Consider the following 6,208-nt stretch of genomic DNA (forward strand, 5'->3'; position numbering starts at 1 on the left):
ATGTCAGGAAGGTCTTTGCCTCAGGCCACACTTTGTGAAGCCTGAAGAAAATAGTTTTCAAATGGAATTGAATGGTCATTACCTGTGCCTCTTCGGTTAATTGCTTTGGAAATGGATGTGTCTGAATCAGCCTCTTGGCCCTATGTGAGGCTGTGGCTTAGATTCACAGCACATGATGGGTCTAAAGAAAAATCCCATGTGTGCATCCAAAACCAAAATGGACAAAAGAACTGTCATGGTGGATAGAGTCTCTCGCCTTCCTCTGTAAGGTTCCTGACCTCCATTAAGTGAGAATAGGGATCATTTGGGTCAAGTGAATTCTTTAAAGCCCTGTAGAGGCTATCCCATAGGTTCGTGGGTTTTCTCATGATTCCAATTCACATCTATGTTTACAGAAGAGCAGGGACAGTGTTGGTCTTACAATACAGGAATGCAGTGGATCTTCCATCTGTTGAGAACCTCAAAGCTCCATGCAGAAATGATCTCTGGAGAAGATGTAGGCAGCTATGTAAGACCTGAGAGAGCAAAAATCATCTTCCATGGCAAACAACCTGGTCAGGATTAAGGGTTGCGTCAGAATGAGCCTATCTCTTCTTAATGTAGAGAAGATGGACCAAACCCGGCCTGTGTGGAGAGCTGTTCCCTTTTGCCTACGGGTGATATACCATTTTAACTTGTGAAAGTGTCACAGGAAGTAGGGGCAGCCCTCATCTCATGGGACCGTTGGGAGCAATTGTTATGACAAAGTGGTTGCCAAGGCAGTGATCTCATTCAGTTCCTGAAGGAAGTGATCTCATCTCACTTCCTTGGTGATGGAACTCTCTGAACTTGGTATACAGAAAGCCAGGCACCCAGAGCCAGTCCCAGTCCTAGTCCCAGTGGTCTCACTTTTTTGGATTTACAAAGGACAGAGTCAGTCTTTCTTGATACCTACTGATGTGAGGATGGCCAAATGCCAGGAAAGCTCGGAAGAAGGGCTCTTCCTGAGCAAGCAGATAGTGGCTCACTCCTGGCTTCTAACAACTTCACATTGTTGGCCAAGAAGACCAGATCTGAGACAGGGCAGGCCATTTCGGAGGATCATAGTATGGCCCATCAGTCAGAGCACACTCCGGAGAGTCACAGACCTATTTGGGGGAAGGAGGTGCCATTGCGGGTGTGGGTTTGTGGTTTTGTCTCATGTTCTGAGAATAGGTAGAAAAGGCAGTTTGTTTGGTTTGGAGTGAACTGTTTCTAGTAAGTCGTTTGACAATGCAAGTGTTTCTATGTCTGTGTATCCCACTGTGTCCGTGCTTGTAGACATTAGAAAAGAGAATGCATCAATGGATGTGTCCTGTCTCATAGGAAGCTTCCCAGCATTCATCCAGCACAATTTATGAATTGACTGTGGCTTGCCTTATTGATGGGCGATACCTGCTACCTTCCTAAGTTGCTGTTTTCTTCCTGAATTATGGCCAATCTCCAGAATAGGCTCATGGTTTTGTGTCCAAGATATGTACTACCTCCAAGCTCTGTGACATGGCCATGTACTGGATAGCTGAATGAAATGGCGAGCATCTCAGAAAACTCAGATATCAGTGTGACCAGTAAAGTCTCAGTGGAGAATCCCTGCTTTGGGCCATTTGCTTACCTATTGTTCTGTTGCCCTGAGAGTCAGGAAGGTCTTTGTCTCAGGCCAACCCTTTGTGAATCCTGAAGGAAAGATTTTTCAAATGGAAATGAATATGCTTTACCTTTGGCTCTTTCCTTAATTGATTTGGAAAGAGATGTGTGTGAATCAGCCTCTTGGCCCAGTGTGATTCTTTGACTTAGATTCTCAGCACCTGATGGATCTAAAGAAAGATCCCATGGGTGCATAAAATCCAAAATGGCAAAAAGAGCAGTCATTGTTGATGAAGTATTTTGCCTGCCTCTGTAAGGTTCCTGAATTCCATCAAGTGAGAATAGGGATCTTTTGGGTCAAATGAGTTCTTCAAATCTATTCAGAGGCTATCCAATAGGTGCTTGAGTTTTCTCATCTTTCCAATTCACATAAAGAATCTGTACCCGACACTCAGTAGGACTCAAATTGGAGAAGCAGAGCAGTATTAAGGGCAGGCCTATTTGATCACTCCTGGTACACAGGAAGGGTGTACAGGCCACTGGGAATTTAGGCAAATGAGGGGCAACAGAGCTTATTTTGGACACTGTCTTGGGCTACGCTAATGCTATCAAATGTCAATCCTATTGTTGACTTCATATTTGTTTTATCCTAAGCTCACATATTCATCCTCAACCCTGTTGAAAATATCTAATCCCATCACTCACTTTATTCTTTTCCTGATTTCCTAATGTCTCTATTGATATCTGCTTTCCTACATATTTTGCCCTGTGCATCATTGTGACTGACTCTTCACTTGTGTTGACATTTACATTGACTCTCTAACCAAAACCCTATTGCTAAAGAACTTTTGTTCCAAATCCTATACTCACTTTTCTTCCTAAACTTACCGACTATCTTTCTAATCCAACTGACTATAACTTTTTGAATGGATGTTCTCTTCTACATTCAATGATCCAAGTACAGTTCAGGTTTCTATTCAACCGGGTGAGGGAGTAGATTCAGCAGTTTGGCAATTGGGGACAGCACATTCTGGCAACAAGATTAGCAAAGAGTTCTCAAGATTTCAACAGTGTTTCGTTAAGTGTACAGAAAAACAGGAAGTGAAAAGTACATATTTTATTAACCTTTCATTCCCCACTTCTTTTTCTGGCTACTTTTAATCATAAAAGTGATCGTTGTGGGGTGTCACATTCTATGTCTGCTAGTGGGGTATTACCATAATTTTAATTTGTCCAATTTGAGCTTGGAGAAAAGAAATTACATGGTTGAGGAAACATGAGGATTATTATTGGACCGGCCAGGGTTGATAAAAACGTAATTAACCAGGGGGACTGTGTAAAAAAAGACTCAAACTACCCTTTTTGTGCCTCTCTCTCTCGTTGTTGCTCTTCAAGGCATCTTTTTAATTTACTCATAGATTTTTTTACAACTCCAGTATTGTCGACATAAAAACAACATTCTTCCCTCAATGAAGCACAAAGGCCCCCCTCTGTCATGAAAAGGAGGTCCAACCCTCGACTGTTCTGTAAAACAACTTAAGAGAGAGAGGTTAAAGATTCCTGCAAAGCTGTGATGGAGGTTTCTAAAATCTTTAAGTTTTGATCTATTGCTGCTTCTAATTGGGTCACTTGTTGTGTCCCATGGACCAGAGCAGTGGTTCTTGTGCCCAACCCTGCAGCAACTCCTATTCGTAATAGAATGGCTAAGGTGAGGGACATATGTTCCCAGCGGAACCGGGTTGTATGTCCCCCTCTTTGATCTTCAGATGAACCTGCGTCATGATAGAGCACTCTGGGAAACACCTGCACCATTTCACAATTAATCACATCTGTTGACCATTTCATGAAAACATAAACAATGTTTAAGTATATAGAATTATACTGTTGTAGGGACGGACAAGGCAAGGCACCTAAGATAGCACCAAAGACACGGAAACAGTCTTTTTTGGTTTCAACCAGATTCAGAGGGCATTGCTTCTGTTGTAATCAATTAATCCCCTGAAACCCAAGTTACGTAGTTTCAGAATTTTGTACCCAATACGTAAGGGAAGGGGCTCAGAAGTTCACAGTCTGAAGAAGTTCACAAAAAGCAGTTTTTGTTTCTGTTTTTTCCTCAGTTTGGGCAAGTTAACTTTTCAAGGACACCTGGGTGGGGGTGTCTTCCCTTTCTTTTTTTCCCCCTTCCAGCTGTTTCCATACAGCCCAGTTTGTAACTTCTTTATCTTAGAAATGTAGCCATCTCTGTGAAGCCCCAGCTCAAGGCCAGAGGACTTTTTTTCAAATATTTTGTGAAAAACTAGTAAGGGTGTGTCTAGATCAGGAGTGCTGAATTTTTTAGCCAGTTGCCAAGGAGACCAGGGCAACACAAAAATAGGAAGTTTATCTACAGTGAACTCTTATATAGGGACTCTTTTGCTGAAAGTCCTAAATCAGCCATGGTGAAGACTTCTGGAGAAGGTCAGTTAAGACTTTTCTGTGGGCCTGGTACAGAGGGGGACAATTTGGAAGCAGGGATAAGAGCAGCTCTGTGGATCTGAGAATGAGGAAGGAGAGATGTAAAAGAATATTGGGAGAGGGCTTTGGGATCTTAATAGCAACAAAAACTTGAGCAGTAGAACAGATAGAACAGAGGGGGAGACGGGAGTGAGATTCCAAAAAGCCTGTGAGGGACTTTGAATTCTTAGTAACCTGTTTTTAGTGATGACAAAGCAACATTAAAAGGCCATTTTCATTACATCTTGTATTAGGGTCTGAGGATTCTTCTCAGCGGGTTTGAGCTTTGCATTAGGTGGTAAGAGGACTGGGTGGGACCCGGTGTGGGCACTGACAGGAGAGGAGAGGAGTGAGTGAATGGAGTGGTACCTCAGTACCTGCGACCTCAGCAAGGGAGCAATGGTCTGAGAACCAGTCGAGATTTGGGTTTTTGATCTAGATATTGGAGGGGAGAAATCAAGTTGCTGAGGTGGGAGTGACAGCGGAGAGTCTGGAGCACAAGGCTGAGGGTGAGCATCTATTGGAGAAGCATAGTTCAGGATGTGAGCAAAGGAGAGAGAAGGCCTCCACATAGCGGAATCTCCTTTCACCCTTTTGAGCACTTGCAGAAGTTAAAAAGGTCACACAGAATTTGAGGATCTAGAGACCCCTCTGGGGGCCATCGGTTTTCGTTATCTAATTCGTAATATGGCCAATGCTGTGTACAGAATTTGATGAGGAGTTTGGGTTCCATCTGACTGTCCCTGTATGCTCACATCCCCATGACTTACAATAGAAGTCTGCTCTCCCCCCCCCCACAGCCGTGACTGTTTGTGGCTTTGATAGTCTGCCGGGCAAACATAGTAATCTAGGCTAGCCAACCTGCATCTGGCTCACGTGTCCCTACATCTATAATGTTTGTTTCCATTATCTATGGTACGGAAGTGATTAAATGGAATTTTAGTGGGATCCTGTTAATCAGGGATATCCCAATAGGAAAGACCTATAGCCAGCTGACAAATGACTGGGTGGAGAGATGGCCACCAGGTTCGTAAGGGGGCTGTATTCGAGATAGGCCATACTTCGTGTCCAGTAGGATTTGTGATCAGCCATCGCAGCTTATGGGGCTGATGAGGGTTAAGACTACTGGTCGTCAAGGGGAGAATAAATATCTTCCAGGATCTTCTTTACAACCATTTGCGATGTTTCTTTTTTCTTCTTTTTTATTTCTTCTTTTTTTTGTGTGTGGGGAAAGCTTCAATACATCCTGAAAATGTATGTTCAAAGACTAGGAGTTATTTAAGTCCATACCTTACTGGCTTAATTTCAGTAAAGTCCACTTCCCAGAATTGTCCTCGTCTGGTTCCTCATAGGTGCTTTCCTGCAGGAAGCTTGGAAGTGTAAGCTTTAACCAATTAATGGACCTGACAGGCTTTTGTTACCCATTCAGTTATTTCCTTTTGCTGTGAGTAGGTTAGTGGAAAACTGTGTTCTTGATCCTTCACGAATGAATGCAGTTTCTTTGAACAAAGGTGAGTGAGTTGATGAACATTTGCTACTGACATAGTTAGAGCCATGATTATAGGAGTAGTTACTGAAGGATTAAAAAATTCCACTTGGGGGCCTTCAGGGTTAAAAGTTATTTTGGCCCAGAGCTTGGTGAGCAGAACTCTGCCCATCAATGGGGCCAGGCATTCTGGGATTACTAGGAAGGAGTGATGGATTTTTCCTTTTCCCTGGTCCATGGTCCTCGTAGTTGTCAAAGCCCGATATTTATTCTGTTAATCTCTTGAATTAGAGACCTTTTATTCGGTAGAGGGCCCAATGGGCCTTACGGGCTGAGTATATTCCCCCTGTATCTACTTCAAAGTTTATTGTGTTCCCCTCCACTTCAAAAGTTACCTTGAGGTCAGGGAGAGGATCTGAGCCCGGACTTTCTTAGTATTCCTCCAGAGTCAGAATATCTGGCTGGCATGGCTGTCTCTTTCTAGGGCACTCTTTGGCCCAGTGTCCTTTTTCTTTAGAGTAGGCACATTGATCTGAGGCCAGGGGTGGCCTCTAGTGTGTGCCCAGGTATCCCTTCCTGTCTCTCTGTTTCTTAATTTCTGGCCTATTTGTTGTTGTGACCAGGACC

This window comes from Callospermophilus lateralis, unplaced genomic scaffold (genome assembly GCF_048772815.1).
Source record: "Callospermophilus lateralis isolate mCalLat2 unplaced genomic scaffold, mCalLat2.hap1 Scaffold_51, whole genome shotgun sequence".
In the NCBI taxonomy this organism is placed as follows: domain Eukaryota; kingdom Metazoa; phylum Chordata; class Mammalia; order Rodentia; family Sciuridae; genus Callospermophilus; species Callospermophilus lateralis.